This window comes from Castor canadensis, chromosome 4 (assembly GCF_047511655.1).
Source record: "Castor canadensis chromosome 4, mCasCan1.hap1v2, whole genome shotgun sequence".
Lineage (NCBI taxonomy): Eukaryota > Metazoa > Chordata > Mammalia > Rodentia > Castoridae > Castor > Castor canadensis.
In genome coordinates this window covers 144,648,804-144,669,170 of record NC_133389.1, presented here as the reverse complement: position 1 = coordinate 144,669,170, position 20,367 = coordinate 144,648,804, and the positions used below count along the sequence as shown (strand labels likewise).

General features: G+C 33.6%; 1 long non-coding RNA gene across 1 annotated transcript; it reads right to left on the bottom strand.

The window, feature by feature from the left end:
* Positions 1-5,985: 5,985 nt before the first annotated feature.
* LOC141422609 (uncharacterized) lies at positions 5,986-19,801 on the bottom strand. The gene is made up of 3 exons (XR_012447312.1): positions 19,690-19,801; positions 14,101-14,244; positions 5,986-13,312 (listed from the first exon to the last, which is right to left on the bottom strand). It is a non-coding gene; the product is annotated as an uncharacterized lncRNA (long non-coding RNA).
* Positions 19,802-20,367: the final 566 nt, after the last annotated feature.

The following is a 20,367-nucleotide window of genomic DNA, read 5'->3' as shown; positions in this document are numbered from 1 at the left end:
TTTTTTTGTTTACATTGCTACCTGGTATTCCATGGTGAGGTGTCCTAAGTGAACCAGGAGTGATAGCATAAGAAAGATTATTTTTCAACTGCAAAATGCTGGTTAGCTAGACAAGTTACGGGCTTATTCCAAACCTTAAGAGTGTGGCTCGAATTCTACATGATTTGTCATAAGCTTCATATTATATCTATGTCTACTATGGACGTTTTCAGAAACATTGAATCTTCTTGTTCAAACAATTCTTTGGTTAGGGGTACTTCAGCCTTGATCTCTTGCAGGGCCTCTAAAAACCCACACTGAATTTTAAAAAGCAGGAATAGGGGAAGGAAGGATAAAGGAGAATGATGGAGGGGGTGAATTCAAGTACGATCTATTTGATATATTGTAAGAACTTTTGTAAATCCCACAACATACACCCTGGCACAACATAAAAAATGTTTAAATCACAACCTCAAGATCAAAGGGTCATTTAGTGTATAACATGCTGCCTCCAAAATCCAGAATCCCACCAAATAAAGTGTGTCTTACTGTTCATGAATTGTACAAGTCTCACTTAGGTGGTAACAAATCTTTGAAAGTTTTATGGGAACTTTTCAAAATGCCATCAAATCCTGATATGACTGAAACTGTTAGGATAATAATTATGCCAAATAATGACTTTTCTTGTATTATGTATGTTTATCTCATTCTTGTGGCAAAAAAGATGTATTTAATCTATGGAAACTTGAGAATAATATTATGAATAGAAATGGGCAATATTAAGATTCTGCAGGTATGGGAAAGGTCAAGTTCCCTCCATACCTGTATTTGTTACAAAACAGAACAGTTGACAGTTGATATAACACACAGGAGTGTTAGTTAAAATATATTGCCTTTGCCACATAAAGACAAAATATTTTTAAAAATATTTTTCTAATGGGAATGGAAAGAAAAACAACTTTTAAACCAACAACTACATTCCAGGTGCCAAGGCTTGTGTTAATTTCCTCCTTTAGAAAAAACCACATCAGTTTTAATGGGAAAAATACAAGATTAAGAGTTTAATTACGCATGATTATCCTAAAAGCACAATCCAAACTTTACATCCAGTAATTGTAAGTTTTTACCTTCGCTAGTTCTTTAATGAAGCTGTTTTATTTTTATATTAATTTTTTGCCTTGCCTGTTAATGAAGAAGTGGGCATACAAATATGGGTCTTTCTTGTGTTCTTCCCTCCCATAATTTTTTTCTTACTCTGTGGACCAGGAAACAAATGGGGGTTTATGCCAGTTCTAATTTTTCTATACCTGCTAAATATTCTGTAATTTTTAGAGTGTAGCATTGATTGATCTGGTCACACTACAAAATGAAATTAAGCCAAAATTCCTTCTATAATCTGATTATTAGAAGTCCCTGCTCTAGTTTGGACATGTGGGATGCCCACCCACAAGAGTTCTGTGTCCAAGGCTTGCTCCCAGCATGGCACAATGGGCAGATGGTGGAAACTTTAAGGAGTTGGGACAAGTGGAAGCATGCTCTCCAGGGAGGAAATGGGGTCCCACCCCTTCCTCTCTCTTTCATTCCCAGTTAATGAGATAAATATGCCTTTGCTGCTGTTCACAAAATCATGATATACTATGCTACCATAAGCCCAAAATAATGGGACAAATTACTTCTACACTAAAACCTCCAAAATTGTGAGCCACAGACTGGGGTTGTGGCTCAAGTGATAGAATGCTTGCATAAAATAAAGAAAAAAAAGAAAACCAAAACTGAAACTGTGAGCAAAAATACATCTTTTCTCTTCTTAATGTTTTAAGCCAAGTAATTGTTATAATAACAGAAAGTTGATAACACAAGCCTCACTCTGATTTGTATGCTAAGCAACATTTTGATTCTGCAGAGAATAGCAGCAGGTTAAAAGTGACCAATAAGTCTAAAAAAAAAAAAAAAACGTGTATTTTCTTTTTCCTCCTCATTGTTTTCCCTACTGAACCACACCACTGAATTTGAATATTTGATAATCAGAGATAGAAATTTGCTACAAATTTAGCACCTTGTCACTAGTGTTCTTATTTATGTCAATTTTAGCAACATGATCAAAATCAACATCACTGCAGATTACCTGACAAAACATACTAACTGATTATTACTCCATTTCTGGGACAAGCTATAATTGCATTTATCTTCTACCTTTCTGCAAATCCATTTTTCCTTGTGATAGTAAGGAACCAAATTTATCTTTATCATTTTTATCACCATGCAGACTATTTAGGAAATCATTGCTTTGCAAAGTGTTGAGCTCCTGTCATTTTAACGATGCATGTCTTAATTTCCTGGTGAAATAATGACCTCTGTGATCCTAGTGGTGATGATTACAGTTAGATGAGCAGTTGGTATCTCATTCATCCGCTTGAATGTTCTCTAAATAACCTTTTTTGGATTCCTTCCTTTTCATATATTAGGGAATTTCCAGCATATTGATCTCATTTGCTGTAGGCTGAATACAGACCTCAGTTAGCCAATCAAGTAGACTACTAAAAACAGTGATAGGGTCCAAAGACAACACATTCTCACAAGGGATTGCTGCCATTGAATTTTCTACAATCAATCTTCTATTTCTTACTTAGAATCACACCTTCACAGTTCACTTCCACATAATCTTCATGTATTCCTCCTGACACAACAGGACAAAATTTTACAATTCTTTTTAGTGGATAGGCTATCTCTTTTCAGAACTAGCTTTACATTTCTTTACCTGGTTTATGTTAGGATATGATTCTTATTAAGTCCTTTAAACAGTGGGGACTTTGGTTGAGGCAAATGTCTCCATTTTAAATGTTTTATAGAACAAAATACAGACTTTCTTTTGATAGGCAGAAGAGGTTGCCTATTAGTAAAGAAAGACAAAAGGATGCAAAAGATATGTTTCTTAGTCTTATAGGTGATTTCCTTGGGTCCCCTATCCATATTGAGGTCTATTGGGTAGGCATTCTAGTCTCAGTTCCATTCATTCGTGTATTTGTGACCAATTTCCAATGGCCTTATCTGGCATACCTTATTATTGCTATACAAGATTTCTCAGCCTTTAGTAGGCTAGCCAGGGCCGTTCTAATGGTGATGGTCAGAGTTCCAAGAGACCAAAATGGAAGATGCCAAACATTTTGTAGGCTTGTGTTTAAAACTGGTCCTGCACAAACTTTCCCATATTCTCTTGGATAATCCAAATCAGTAGGCAGTTACAAATTCATGGACCAAAAAAATCTGTTCTGTTCCTTGATAGGCTTGATGCAAAATGACATTGCAAATTAGGTCAAAAATCTGTGAATACATAAAACAGCAAAAGATTACAGCAAATTTGGAATATACCATAAGTGTGCCAAAATAAAACAGCAGAATCTTCAATTTTATGTTCACTGTTGTAGCTATAGCAACCAAATGCCAAACTAGTGGTTGTGGTAATGCCTTTTCTTCCACCTGCATTAACCATATCAAAAATCTTGATCATTTGTATAGAGATATCACCATAAGCCATAGATTCCCATGTACATTTCTCCTAGCAAGGAAATTATTTTTAAAATCCTCAAATATGTGATCAACCCAACCCCAGAACCACAAAGGTATGTTTCATAGGGCTAATTATGGGAATAGTATCATTTTGATCGGTGTCCAGACAGAACAAGATAATGCACACAAATAAGGATAATTGAGGAGTGTTTAATGTTTACAATGATGTGCTAAAACACATAGGAGCAGGTGCCACAGAAATAGTTACCAACCTTGCAATTTACTAGTACCTTCGTGAATTCTCAGTCCCAGTTGGTTGGTAAATACTATTTCCATTCTGCAGTTGAATACTGCTGAGAATGTTCAATTTTACCTTTACTTGAGTGATGTGTGTGAGTAGATGAACAACAATTTACAAAGATAATGAAGTGGTCTATTGACTCACATTTGAAAACACACATCTTCACTCTGCTATTCTTCATCAAGCACAAATGTAATAACAAAATTATCAGTCTTTTATAAAACCAACCAGATATTAAATGAAAAATGCACTTAAAATACTTTATATAATATGTTTCACATCCCAAAGCTTCTGCAATGAACACACGTACACATATGTGTGTACTAATTATGACTTCAAACAGTAAATGTCCTGTAGTGAGAATATTATTATCAATACTACTGTTAGAGAGGAAAAAGTCTTTAAACACTCTTGCTTTCAGCTCATTTGTATTAGTATATATTGCTTGTACAAATGGGTTTTACATTTCCATATGTGCATATAATGAATGTACTTTGATTATATTCATCCCCTAAACTACTCTATCTCTCCCCTACTCAGCTTTAAAAAATATTTTAATGGATTTCATTATGCTAATATACTTAAGTCATCCTCACCTCCATCACCCTCTCCTTTTCTCCTTATTTGTTTCTTCCTAAAACAGTCCCCTTTTACATTCATGTCAGATAGACACATAGATTCCACATATGAGAGAAAACATGTGATGTTTGTTTCTGAGTGTGACTTATTTTCTTAGCATGATAATCTCTACCTTTAGAGATTTTCCAGCAAACAACAAAATTTCATTCTTCTTTATTGATGAATAATATTCTATTATGTATATATACCACATTTTCTTTATCTATTCATCCATAGTTTGGCACCTAGTCTGATTTCTCAGCTTGGCTGTTGTAAATAATGCTATAATAAACATTGTATGCTGACTTATGCCCAAGAATGGTAAAGCAGGATCATATAGTAATTCATAAACTTTCATGTTGATTGCCATGGTGGTTGAAGTAATTTATATTATCATCAATAGTATATTAGGGTATCCCCCCCATCCTTGCCAGCATTTGTTCTTGTTCTTCTGATGACAGCCATTCTGACTACAGTGAGATGGAATCTTAATGTTGTTTTGATTTTCATTTCCTTTATGGCTCGGGATGTTGAACATTTTGTGTTTAATTGACTTTTTTTTTAAAAAAGCACTAATTTTGGAAGTCACGCAACTGACAAATATATTGTTAGTTTCCTGCTAGCTTTCCTGTACATGACACTCTGACTGAAGCCAGTTAGTGAGCAACAGTCTCACAAAGACAGTATCATGTGTTTTGCTTCATATGTGGAATCTGTGAGGATGGCGTAAGGAAGGAGAACATGAAAGCAAAAGTGGCAAACAGAAAATGGGGAAGGGAAATGAGAAAGGGTATCAGAGGGTGTGAATATGATCAAAGCACATTATGTGCACATATGAAAATGTCATAATGAAACTTCTTACATTGCATAATTAATATAATGCTAAAAATCCTTATATTCTTGCAAGCATTCTCAGCAGAAAGTTGCTTTTCTCTACTTACCCTGGTCCTCCAAGAGAAAATAGTATTTCACTACTTTCCTCTGTTCTCTGGTGGAAAGATGCTATTTTTTTTGTAATTCTAATAATGCATTTTAGAATTAACTATTCCTATGGAAAGGAATTTAAAAGGCAAATGATAAGCCTCCCCACAGGCCCCTCCTCCCTACCATGTAAGCCTTTCACCTGCAACCTTGAAGCACATTGGTTTTTGTCAGTGACAGTTTCCATCTTCTTTGGTTTGCCAGTTTTCAAAATATACCATCTTCCTTGCCCAAACAACTTTCCTCTAGTCACTGAGCTTTTTAAGCAATATTCTTGGATTCATGGTTGCAGTATTAGTAATTGATTCTTACTTAATGTTTGTTATATGAAAGAAACTCTTCTTGGCACCTTTCTTGTATGCTCAGGTTTAGTGTGGATTTCAAGTCTATGCCATCAACACCCACAGTAGATAGAAAAATATCATTGCTAAAAACAAAACAGACAAAAGGAAAATTTTATCACCAAAATGCTTAAAAATTATTTATGAAAATGCCTTATTTGTTAATAAGTGTTCTTTGAAATGTTAGATTAAATAGAAAGAAGTCAATAACTCTAATATTGCTAATATTTCTGTTTATTTATTCAAATACAGCTTCAGAGAATAACAAAGTAGCCTCCTTACAGAAACATGAAAGGAAGAAATTAAATTAGAAGAGTATATTAGTCAAACTACTAGTCCAATCTAGGAGGACAAATAATGGTTACTTGTCTTCTGAAAAGAACTTCTTTTGTTATTATAACTGATAGATAGATATTTGTATGCCCAAGGAATAAAAATAATAAGGAAATAATTCATGGTTTTTAATTAAAATTGTGTAATGTGAAGAATTGATGAGCAGGAATTATCAAAGTGTAGAAAATTTGAGTATGTTTTCATAGTAGTCTTCAAACAAGGGTTAAGGTTTCAAAAATTCATCCAGCATTATACAGTATAGAGTAATATATAGGAATTGCTTTTGTTATATTTTCTGAAATAAATCCTAAGTGTCATTGATAGCAGCATTACATAGAGAGACAGAAAAAATTTAAACAGAGGAGGTCTTGAAGAATGAAGAAGATCTTACAGTTGTGTATCCATTCTCCATCATATACTGGCCTGGTGTGAGCTCTTATTTTTGGAAACATGATATCACAAATAACAAAAGAACTTAATACAGGTGGCTTTACTTTTGTGGAGTGATCCATCTTTGAATTCCATCTGACAAATCATTGAGAATATTAACCATTTTCCTCCTCCTCTGTGTCAAAGAATTTGGCTTCTAAAACCCCCAAACTGGAGATTATGAAATTGTAAGGTTTATCATAAATTTTGGATGACTGTTAGCATTATCAAAACTCCCTAACACTGGGGGGGCATCTAGTAATGTGCATTTTTTAAGTGGAGTCTCACATAGAATAACATATGTTAAGCATTGATGAAGACTGTCTACCAAAGAAGCTATTGGAACCTGAAAACTATTATGTATGAGTCTTCACGCAGGACTGTCTCTACCTGAAGGAAGATGTCTTTCTCTGATAGGCAAAATGTTTCCCTTCTACTAGGAGGGCTTCTGATCCAGGCAGCAAGCTATAGACAATTTGGAATTATAATGAAAAGGAAGACATAAGTGGACATGTTAGGTACTCTTCTGGGGCTGCAACAAAATACTGTAAACAGCAATGAAACAGAAAGTACTAAAGACTACTCATACCACTGTGTCTCCAGACATCAAGAGAAAAGGGTTGTTCCAGAAGGATAGATGGTTGGGATGGTGCTGTTGAGAAGTTGAAAGGATTGGGAGAAGACATTGGTAGTAGTTAAAGCAAAAACAAGCCTACTGACTTCAGTGTCACAGCTCTTTCATTAATAGATGTGGGTTCTTGTGCTGAAAATATCTTTCTCTGCTTTAGTTTTCTCATTTTAAAATAATGGTAAAACTTCAGAAATATTTTTCCCCCATGGTGTTGATTTCTTTGTTATTACTTATTTTTAACATATGAGAGACTGATCATGATTCAGCATTAATAGAAGGGGGTAATTCAACAATTAAAAATTCAAATAAAAACTTTGGTTTTTTCATGAGAATATGCAAAATATGGGAGCAAATTTTGTGACAATTATCAGAAAGAAAGTAAGAAAATTAAGATGTCACTCACATGCTCAGATATCAATGAGCAAAAAAATCAAGTTTGTGCACACTTTGTGACCATGGCTTAGTCAGCTAAATACACAGGAAAAGACCAAGGAAGGTTAAGATGCAAAAGGATTCATAATACAATACAGATGATTCAGAAAAACTGAAAATAATTATCAGTACCTCACTCAAAGATATGTTTCCCTGGTAGAATTTTGTGAACTAATATTTGTAGATGTCAGATATATGGATAAGACAAATTTATAAAGATTAATAAAATATAACTATATAATTTATGTTATACTTTAGTTAATGTAATGATTTTTTTCTAGAATAATTTGACAATGATCTATTGTTACTTTAGGAGCTTAAGTATAGGGTAAGAAAGCATATTTTTTTAGATTAGGCATTTGTTTTCCTCCAAAATTCATGTAAGCACCTAATCCCAATGCAATTGTATTTGAAGATAGGACCTATGAAGAAGTAATTAAAATTAAATTCACAACAGTATATCCCTAATCTATTATGACTGCTGTCCTTATAAGAAGAGGGAGAGACACAGGAGGTTCACATGTATGGAAGAAAGGCCATGGAAGGACAACATAAGAAGGTGGCCATGTGAAACCAAATTGAGACATCTCAAGAGAACCCAAATCCTCCAGCATCTTAATTGGACTTCTATCCTCCAGAACAGTGACACATAATTGTTTATTATTTAAGCAAACTACTCTGGGGTATTTCATTTTGGTGGTCAAAATCAGTCTGATATAAATATCTTAAACATAAAGAAATTAAATTATCACCAAAATCATCTAACTAAATATATGTCTATAACATATATGAGATTTATTAACCCTACAAAAGAGGTTAACACAAGTGACTTTTAACTTAGAAGCTATACAGAAGGAATCAGGATAAAAGTTTTAGAAACTAGCAAAAAACCTGAAGTCAACACAGTCTGTATTAGTTGGATCTGTGTTTTACATGTATACACATAGTGCTACCACTTTCACCAGTTTCTTCTTATCTTTATTTTGGGTGGGGTCAGTGCTGAGGTTTGATTTCAGGGTCTTACACTTGCTAGGCAGTTGCTCTATGCATGAGCCATATCCAATCCTCTTAAAAGTTATTTTCAGGTAGGGTGTTCTGTTTTGGCCTGAAGCAGACTTCAGACCTTGATCTTCCTGCTTGCAGCTTCCACATAGCTGGGATAACACCACCATGCCTGACTTGTTGATTAAAATGGGATTTTGCTAACTATCTCCGTGGGCTGGCCTTGAACTGTAATTCTTCTAATGTCTACCTCCCATGTAGCTGAGATGACAGGTATGAACCAAAACACCCAAGAACACTAAAGTTTCAAAGAACTAACTTCTATTTACAAGGCTAAAGACTTGACCTCATTATTGGTCTGTCACTTACATGTATTGTAGCAGTGAATGTGATTCCTAGATTTGAAAATTTCACTTGGCCTACTAATACTTCACTTTTCTTTTCTCTGGGACATATATATTTTCCTAGTCTTTCTTAAAGTGGTGGTGAAAAAGGAATTAATTGACCTAAAATTACTTTACAACTACAGAGATCAAAAAAATTTGACAGAGGTCGTAACATTGACCAAAAAAACCAAAAAATTTTAAAGATGTTTACTTGCTTTGCAGTAATTAATCTCTTTTTTGCTGTTGTTGTTTTGGTAAAGAAACTAGACCATGAAAAGTTTTAGAGATTAAATTACTAAACAATAATAAGGACAATCCTATGATCTGGGTGGTATTTTTCTGTGATGTAGTAAATATTTTTTAGTTACACATCAAACTTAAAAACGTGTTTGATTTCCATGGGGTTGAATGGTTACTAAATGGGAGATTTTCTTCAATTCAACTTCATCTGCTAGTGTTCTATGATTAACTACATTGCAAAATAACCTTATTATGCAAGGTTTTTATAGCATTTGAGGGTAATACTTTTAAAGATTTGGTTTTTCTAATCTTAGCTTTTGTAAATAGAATTTTATATAAACTTCATAATATATTCATAATTCTATGTCTTAAAATTCCTAGGTTGACATGATTTTTTTCAGATTATGAGTCAGTTTAGAAAAAGTTTGATCTTTTCAAAGACTTTGGTCCTATTTTAATCACTGTCTTTCCTATGTAATTAAATAATCATACTCCAATAAACTATTTTTGATTTAGTAAAAAAAGTGCATGCAGTCACCAGCTAGAAGTCAAGACACTTAATAATTGTGACTTGTTTTAGAGAGTGGTATGTATATAGTTATAAAAAACAAGTGCTGAATGTACTCATAAATTATGTCACCTATCAACCATTTATTTTTAATGTTTGCATTAAAATACATGAAGAACATATGGGAAAAAACAGTTAAAATATCACTTCAAAATGGGCAGTAAAAATTTAGGAATCCCATTGAGATTTATTATACCTGCACTCACACACATCCACTTGCTGGGAAATATCATCTACCCAAGGAGAAGACTTGAATAAAACAATAATAAATGCCCCACAAAGATTATAACCTCCATTCAAACTAAAACTAAAGTCTCATTTTCTTTGACTTTCCTATCATTGCCATCTTTTAAAATAAGTCTCTTCCATTTCATTCATTAGGACCATAGCCACAGCCTGAGTGGCAGTGGTATTGGTTTCCCTGTAATCATTAAACCAGTTAGGTTGCTATTTCTGGTCAAGTGGTATTAATGCTATATTCATCTCCAAGAAAAGCAGAAATAATTGCTTTGCTTCAGAAATATGCACATAAGTGACAATGAAGAGATCTTCAATCATAGGAAAATGGCTAGAATCTCACACAATGAGACATGCACTCTCTGTAGCACACAACTGCACCATTGAGCACCATTAGAGATGAGAGATGCTTCAAGAGCCCTGTCAGACTTCTCTAACATATTAGGCTAGAAAAGCAGTATTTTTGATACATGGAGAATTACATGGGTAGCAGATTAAAAGAAATTTTCAAGGCAAAAGAAATATTTGATTTCTTTAAACTTTAGATTAAATGTCAAGCAATCAACGTTAAGTGATTATTTAAATGCAGTTGAGAAATGTTCATTCTACCTTTGATTTTCCAATTGATGACTTATAATGATTTTCTGCATGTAGAAAATGGTTTCTTAGAAATTACTCCCAGATTGTCATCACAGGGAGCCTCACAACTTTTAAATCACAATTTAAATGATTATACAAGCCAGTCTTAAGGTTCCTGGTGCAGAAACAGTTAATGTAAGAATGTAAGTGTATGACTGTTATTCTTTAAAAGGCCTCCTTGCAAAGTTGGTTTTAGCAACTTCTATTTTGTAAGTGTCCTGACAAATTCATAAGTAGAAACAGGGTTCACTGACCTAAACTACCTGTGCAAAAAATGTGGTTTATGCTGAACATCTGCTCTCCTCTTGGGAATCTGGAATTTGGAGGGCTGTATTTCAGGTTTGTGCTAGGCTGATGGTCTCTACATGACTAGCCTCCAATAAAAGGCTCTCTTACTGAGATCTCTTTCTCTCTCACACACACACACTCTCTCTCTCCTCACTCTCTCTGTTTCTCTTTCCCTCTCTTTTATAAGTTTTTTTGTTTTTTATTTCATTGTGGTATTGGAGATTATACCCAGGGTTTCTCACATAATAGGCAAATGCTTTACCACTGAGCCTCAGTCCCAATCACATGATCTCTAACGAGCTTCTCTGGTCTTTCACATTTGTTGCTTTTATTCTATTCTGGAAGAAACTGTACACATATCATGTGAGTCTTCAAGGAAACAACATATGGAAATGTGCTCCTGAATCTCCCCAAACTTTATCCCATGTACATTTTTCCTTTCTAGATTTTATTGCTATCCTTTCTTTGTAATGAATCGTGGGTATACGTACAACCATATACTAAACTTATGGGAACTTCTAGCAAATTACTGAACTGGGGGTTGCTTGGCTGACCTTCCTATCTGAATAGACTAACTAGCATTCATCTTCACATAAAAATAATTATATTTAAATTTATAACTAAACTTAACATGATGTCTATGCAACTAATTATGAAGTTGTTATACTTCTTGGTATTTCACTTATTCATGAATAATATTGTAATTGCTTCTTTCAAATTTAAAATTATAACTATTATTTTGGTGCCAGAATTGATTATACCCTACTTTGAAAGACTGGTTCTTTAAAATATGTTGATAGATTTATCTGAAAATTATTAGAAATAGTTTAAGTATGATAGCATCTATGTGCACAAAATCATACTTATTCTATAATGAAAGAAATTAACCTATTGAGAGAATTGCCAGTATTTATTGATCATGAATGATTGCATTTATTCAGAATTAGGGCAATGATTATCAGTCTTACACTAAGTTTATAAATAAAATGATTCTAAGACTTTGCTTCCCATGTTTCCAGCTCCTCCTCACTCCTTAGAAAGTCTATGTTTAAAACTTTATAGAACAGAAAAATATTTTTTCCAAATAAAAGTCAAATACTATGAAAAGAGAATAAAGGTTGTAAGACTATTACATAAAATTTTGTTCAGCACCTTAATTAAAAGAGAACATTAAATAATTAACTTTCTAACAGAATTACTGAATAAACAATATAAGGAGAAAATTCTTTTAAATAAATGAAAGTGATTGGGATTCTTGACATGCAATTAGAAAAAGGCAAATGTTATAAAAATGAACATAAGTCAGAATACAATAGAGACACTTCCATGCCGATATTCATCACAGCACACTTTGCAATAGCCAAGCTATGGAAGCAGCCCAGATTCTCTACAACAGATGAATAGATCAAGAAAATGTGATATATACGATATATATGTATACATATATATATATATATGTACACACACGTATACAATGGAGTTTTATTCAGCTATAAAGAAGAATGACACCATGTAATTTAAAGGTAATGGATGCAACTGGAGAAAATCATGTTAAGTGAATTGAATTAGGTTCAGAAAGATAAAGGCCACATGTTTTCTCTCATATGTGGCAGATAGATCCAAAACATAAACATATACACAAAACAAGCTTGATTATACACAAATGCATATGTAGAACATGTTTATAATGGTGGGACGACACTATGGAATGTGGGGAAGGAGGAAAAGGAAAGAGAATGATAGAAAGTCAACATGTCATAATACATAATATCTGTGAAGGTAGAAAATATGTATTGAAATCTGTTGAAAAATGGAGGATGGGAGGGAAGGGGTAAGGGAGACTAATGGAAAGGGTTGAACTGACAAAGGTAAAGTATGCTCATAGCACAGGTAAACTGAGAAACACCTTTGAACATTGATTTAGAAATTAAAAATGAAATTCAGACCTGTAAAATAGATACAGTGTAAGGGGATACTTTGGGGAGGGGTGAGGGTGAGTGAAGGAGATTGAGGTGAGGGAATATGATTGATGGACTTTGTACACTTACATGAAATAGAACAATGAAACCTCTTGACATTGCTTCAGGTGGGGTGGGACGGAGTCAATGGGGAGAGACTGATGGGAGTAATCCAACCAATGTACAATGTATGCCTATCTGGAATTGTCACAATGAATTCCTCCTAAATAACAGATATAACCTAATAAAAATTATCAAAAGAAAAATGAATTTTATGTTGAAATTTTAACCACAAACAAAATACAGAGAGACAAGTTAAGTGAAATCAACAAATGGAATGAAGCAATTTGGGTTGTAATATTGTTGCACAGGAAAGGTCAACAACTTTGCTTCAGCAATCTCTGTCTTGGAAAACATGGCTGTCATGTTACCAGATCATGTCCTATACAAGAAGAAAACAAGTAGATGTAATATCCTGAATAAATTTAATAATAGCCACAAATACACTTTTATTTTCAAACCTGATATGGAGTGAACAAATTTACCCGATTACCAGATTTAGCTTGGTACAAACAACATTCATTGAAAAGTATGGTCCTTTTTTTATTATTATTGTTTTGCGGGGGTACACTGTGGCATTTACAAAAGTTATTTCAATGTATCAAGTATATCATACTAGTATGGGTCTTTAAGTGTAGGTTTTTATACAAAATTCCAGATTAGAGAAAGCAGATTACAAACACCTAAACACACATATTTTAAAAGGTGCATTGAAATTTTTAATGTGTAGTTTACTCTGCCAGAAAGCATATATTTTGTTCAAAAATATTAGCTCAAATTATTCATTTCTTTATTTGTCAATTCAGTAAATAACCTGGCAGGTCAGACCAAGTCTGACAAGAGAGAAAGGGTCTATTCTCCAAAGCAAGTGCAGAGCTAGTCAGTGTGTACTTATGTGAGTCAGAAAATGCAGATGAGGCTAAATTGTGAGGACAATGAATCAAGGAGTTTTGGAAGGAATAAGGGACAGTACATTGATTTAGAAGGTTTTCTTAATATCAATAAAGTATAAACTGTCTTGCCAAAGACTCCAGTAAATGTTTTGAAAGTGATTCTTAGAAGTAGCATGTGAAGACTAATACTAGATAAGACAGACAGAAGTGTAGTGAATGACAGAAGAAGATATTACAAGGTTCAAATATGTGGACATACTACAGTGAATGTACTTACAAAAGATTCTAAGGAAGCCATTGGTGAGAGATGCATAGGATCATAAACATATTCTCTGGGGGCTATCCGATGAAGTCCAGACTGAATATAGTACATGCTATAATAAACTCTGAGATTACTCTGAGCCATGTGAATAAAAGTACCCTGGAATAAGAAGAAATAAGAAGTCAGATTTTCTTAATGGCATAATGAGAATAGACACATGTTGTACTTAATGAAAACTTTTCATTGGTTCATTTATCTATAGCATGAGAGTTATAACAGTGGGATAAGGTGGTAGAAGCCTCTAAAAAACCTTTGTTGGGCTGAAATAGTAAATCAAATTGGGTTGTCCTATTTGGGGTATGGAGGAAACTAATGCCACTCTTAAGTTTGTAAAGGGCAATGGTCTTTATTGTTTTATGGACTATATTATTTTGGTCCATAAAACTAAGTTGGATCATAGAAGATCACGGGTAAGTACTATAAAGTCAAATATGTGATAGGTTCAATTACAACTGATGTCTCAGATCTGATACCTTGCATTTAAAAAACTGACATATTTTCAAGAGAATAGTCCACAGTCATGGATGGCAAGTGCATTCCGTTCTTTGTATCCTTTTTAATAGTACATATTAATTGTACAAAATAATGGGATTCACTGTGACATGTTCATATATGCATATATCTTGATCTTACTTCTCTCATTTTCCTTTTTACCTCCCCTTCTCCTGATCCCCACTCTCTTCCCTAATACTCCCTCTCTACTTTCATGTCTTTTTACTCCAGATTCAGCATTTTCATACTTATCAAAACAGAGATGAGAAACACTTCACATGTTTTGCATTAGACAATGACATATTTCGCAGGTTTGTTCCGCAACTGCACTACTTTTTCTGTCTTGTGTCATGAAATTATCTAGAGAATAAGCTGATCATCATACATGGTGTCACATTACTTCAATAAATGATATCATACTAATGAGACTTAATGGATTGTAGGGCTAGGTTCTGGTGTAAAAAGATTCAGCTTTAGGTCAATCAACCATGCAGATCCATTAAAAATAAAGTATTATTGGTAGGGAAACATGGCATGTGAATTTTATTCCAAACTCTAATGGGGACCTGTAGTGTATTATTAGTTTTACATTGCTTCAGCATCCATTTTGAATATAAGTTTAATTTTCTTATACTAGAAACAGTGCTTAGTCATCCTTTACACAGTTTCTAGTTCTCTGACTCTTCTAAGGTCTTCAAGGAGGTTTACCTAGGTATATCCTGTTTACCCTGCATGCTGGTGACTACCTGCCTGGGATAGGTAGAGAGATACAACTTGCTTTACTATCACTACTGGTTCCTATAACCTATATAGACTGTGCAGATATGCCCCAGTGACTCTCTTCTCCCTTTCCTTTTGTTCCTATGAGGCAGGCTGCCTTTTCTTTCTTGGATCTATAAGTAAGAAATGGATTCTTCTATTCTCTGTGTTTTATTTTTGCTGCCTTTCTTGTCTTAACTGACTAACATACTTGAAACTAACTCTTCTGTTATTCAGTACTCTCCTAGGGTGGTTTTCTTGATGACAATAAATTGGACATAGGTCAGACACATGATATAAAGATGTCTGTCAGTACACATACTTTTCTGTGAGAGAGACACTTGATCACAAATGATACACGTAGGCATTAGGCTGTCTGCCAGGATAAGGAAGTATCTTGTGAAAGGTATAACCCAAACATTCATGACCACTTCCTCTGGAGGTCCATCAACCAGGGATAGAATTTATAGCCATTTTCCAGATGCAAACCTCAAGACATGATTAGAGGGAAATACAACAGATCTTCCAAAATTATGAAATTATCTATAGGGAGTATTATAACCCTTTCAAAAATTAGTATGTTGGCAATAATTCTCAATACCTCTGTGTATTAGAAGTTAAGATATAAATCCTTTTATATTCATATGCTCTAATTATCGTTGCTTGCAGTCTCAGAATTTGATAAGCATCTTCTATGAAGGTCAAGCTACTGTGTACACCAGGGTGTAACAGGATGGTCACTATTCTTATTAGTAATCACAGAACACCATCCATCCTTCATAGCCTACTTATTGAAATATCTTTATCTAATGCATCGCTAATGAAAAGTTCATTCTCAAAACAAACAGGCATACTTTGGTGGTATTGCAAGTAAAGTTAGATTCATAATAAAGTGAATATCAGAATAAAGCAAGTCAACTTTTTTTCTCAGTATATGCAAAATTTATGTTTGTATTATACAGTAGTAAAATAAGTGTGCAATAGCATTGTGTCTAAAATGTACATACTTTAATTAAACTACTAAAATTTAAAAATCCTAATGATAAACTGAATTGTTTAGAAAATATCATCAATAGACTTACTCATTTCAAAATTGTCACAGCCTTCAGTGTGTTAAAAAATACAGTGTGATACATAGTAGAGCAAAGAACAGTCAATATGAGGTGTGCTTATGATCAGAAATTCACTGCTGTTTCTACTCCTTATCGATTAACTAGAAGTGACTTCTCTTCTATGTGTTTTATTCTGTAGTTTCCGCTTTGTGTTTCAAAATTCTACCTCTGAATACTTCCCTAAACCTGTTGCCCTTCTTCTGGCTCCTATCCAATACATTCAGAACACACATGCACACACAGGCATATCGACACACATCCTTTTGAATTGAGGAAGGTTTTATTGCATGCCACCTTCTCTGAAAGAATTAACACATAGTTGAGCTATAGCTAACAAGCATTTCATTGTTTAGAAAAAATAGATTTGTTTAAAATAGATTTCCTATTTCCGGAGCAGTGCTTGAATTTTGTATTTTGTCCCTCACATACCCACATTTGTAAAAAATACATACATTTATTTATGTCACTTCTCATGAAATTTTTATGCTTTTGAGGGACTAGAATAATTCTTAAGGTTCATTGATAATGTAAATTCATTTATTATTTAAAATATTAGAATCTTTTGTATGTTAAATAATCTAGTGATAGCATTCAGATAATTTCAGAATAATTAAAAAGTTATAAGTTCAGTTACATATAAATGATCAATTATAATGTAACATGAATTACCTTTATAAACATTTTTATTTTTTGGCGAAGACTCACATTTTATTATTACTAATTTCAAAACACAATGCACAAAGTATTCCCATACATTTTATAGTCTAATAAAAAAATGCTTTCACAAAACATTTTGAAGATTCTATTGTTTTTTTACTTGACTTTAACTCAAGGAAATGCTTAAGGATTTACTTTTTCTTTCCTATGCTGGTTAACTTCCGTTACTTTAGTTGAAACTCTAGCTATTCTGAGGAATATTGGAATATGCAAGTATCATATTCAGAGAATTTAGTTATTCTCCTGCAACGGGTTGGATTTTAATTATCATTGCAAATGCACTGTACTTTTTTAAACTGCTTTTGAGCTATTTGTAACATGGAGTGCAAAAGAAATATCTGATACCTCTCTTGACTAGAAACTACAGAGATATCAGTGCAATTTTTGATATTGTAAAAAAGCCTTGGGGGCATTTTTTCCCCTCAGATGTTCCTTATACTTAGATTTTAGCTATAAATATAAAAAAAGACAAGCCACAATCCTTCTTGCCTCCAAGCACTAAGAAAAAAAATGTGTTAAATGGTAACAACTGCTCATGTCATAAAATGACATTAGTTCTATTTTTTAGTTTTTAAAACTAAGCTCTCAGAATGTCACAGGACTTGCAGAGATTTGGGGTCATATACTGGACAGCCATAGACCATAGTGGACACTCAATTATACAGCCACAGAAATCTATAGAAAATACTACACTTTGAGTGTTCTGGAAGAAAGTAAGGGAAATATAATTTTTACTTATCAAATCAATCCATATTTCCGTAGTTAATAAATTTATACCATTTAATAATTGGTTTTATTATTCGCTCTTGTATCTTTTTTTCTGTTGTTAAGTTGGACTTAACAAACTCACTTGCATGTGCTTGGATACTTAGCGTGTGCAGGGAAGACATTTGGAAGATACGTTCTTTGATATCTTTTTCTTTCTGTCTTTCCTCCTGTTTCATTAAATTTGTATTATTCTGAATCTTAATTCTGCTAATGATTTCCTACCTGCTAATCCATTTTGTCTATCATTTTATGGCTTGACTTTTCTTTCAAGCCTCAATTTGTAGCATTCTCATAGCATCAAAGTGGGATAACACACACAAACTTTAAATGTTCAGATTCCTTTAGTGATTGGCTATATTTTCCTATGTACAAGTGTACATTTAAAACAAAGGTTTTCTGCTTAGGCCCTGTGTAGCTGCCTAATGCCGGCAATTCCATTTTCTTGGGAGGCAGAGATAGGAGAACCACAGTTCTGCCAGCCTGGGCAAAAATGTTAGTGAGACTTGATTTCAAAGAACATACCAGGTATAGTACTACATGCCTGTAACTGCAGCTATTCAAGAGACATAGGTAGGAATATCACTGTTTGAGTCTGGTACAGGCAAAAAATGTGAGGCCATATTGAAAAATAACTAAAGCAAAAGAAACATGTCTTAAGTGCTACAGCTTTTGACTAGAAAGCACAGGCCCTAAATTCAAACCCCAGGACTGCCACAATAAAATAACATTAAATTAAATTAAGATAAAACAAAGGGTTTTAAATATGTAAAGCTATTTTGAAGATACTAGTTTCTTGTCCAAATATTTATTTCAAGAATGTTATATAGAGACAGCCTTAACCTGTTTGACAACTTTACTCATTATACAGCTTTTCCACAGCAAATAAAGACTTTAAAGTTACAAATTTAATACTGTCCATGCTTCCTAAGGTTGAGAGAGAAATCAAATTAATTGTGGTGAATGAATTACTGAAAGCCCTTTTCTTTCATTGATAGTGAGAAAACCATAAAATAAATACTCAGTTAAATATATAATGCACTCATGTGAGTGAAAATGTTTCTAAAGCTATGTTTTTCTCTACCTATTTCTATCTTAAAAGAAAATGTAACTTTATTTGCAAATCTGCCTGTTGTTGGAACAGAAATGTTTAGCATTTAATCTTCATTTTGACAGATAAGTTTTCACCACTGATTTTCACTAGTAGTTTACAACTCAAGGAATTCAGTTACTACTTACATGAAGTCAGGTTAAATTAATATTTGTGTTTATTAGAAAAAGTTGTTATTGTTACACACAGCATAAAGTCACTTTTTACTTTCCCTGTCCAGAAGCAAATTCTCCCTAAAGTTTTGTTTGATGATAAATGAATTTAATACACAAATATGTATATAATTTTTATTTGGGATTTCCCCCACCCTTATTATTAGGGTTTGATCTTGAATACAGTTCTAATGTGTTTACCGTTTACCTGCATACTTTTCTTCATGAACTGATATTTAACTTAAATCCTTTACATGTTAAAAAAATAATAATAACTGGTATTTATTAAACATTTACTGTGTGCTAAAGTTCTAATTGTTTGACAAAACTTTATTCAGTCTTTTCAAATTTGTGTTAGTCAGTTTTTTTGTTGCTGTGAGGCAATACCTGAGTAAAAAAATTCAGGAAGGAATTTTTTTCTTTTATTTTGACTCACATTTCAGAGGTTTCAGTCCATGGTCTGGTGGTGCCATTGTTTCTGGATCAAGCTGAGAAGAACCTTACTGTGGAAGAGCAGGGAGAACAGAGCTGCTCACATCACAGCACCCAGGAAGCAGAGAAGGGAATTGCTTGAACTAAAGGGCTGCCTACATTCAGTATGTCTTTCCCCTTCATTTGCTGCCCTACATACCAATCTTCATTGGAACCACCCTCTCAGACACACCCAGAAGTGTGTTTTGTAGACTCCTTAAACATTTCTCAACCCAATCAAGTAGATGCAAACAATGTCCCTCTTTTTACAGATAATTCTTAGGCCATAAGTAGCAAGTTATTTGAAATTTAGACTCTAAGATTAGACAATTAATAATACATTTAGGGTATCTGGTATTCTCTGAATAATATCATTGTTGCATATAGAACTTTTAAACCTGTTGAAATCACCTTAAGAAAGGACTTAATGTAGAAAGAAGAAAAATAGAGATGAACCAGTTTCTGTTTTAATACACATATACATGGTAATGTCATGAGGAACCCCCCATACAGTTATCTTAGACAAACAAAAATCTCATTTGTTTTTCTTTTACAAAATAGGAGAACAAGGGAGCAGAATAGGTCCTGTCTGGGGGGATTGGTACCTGTGGGAGAGGAGAGGATGTGGGAAAAGGGTGTAGGA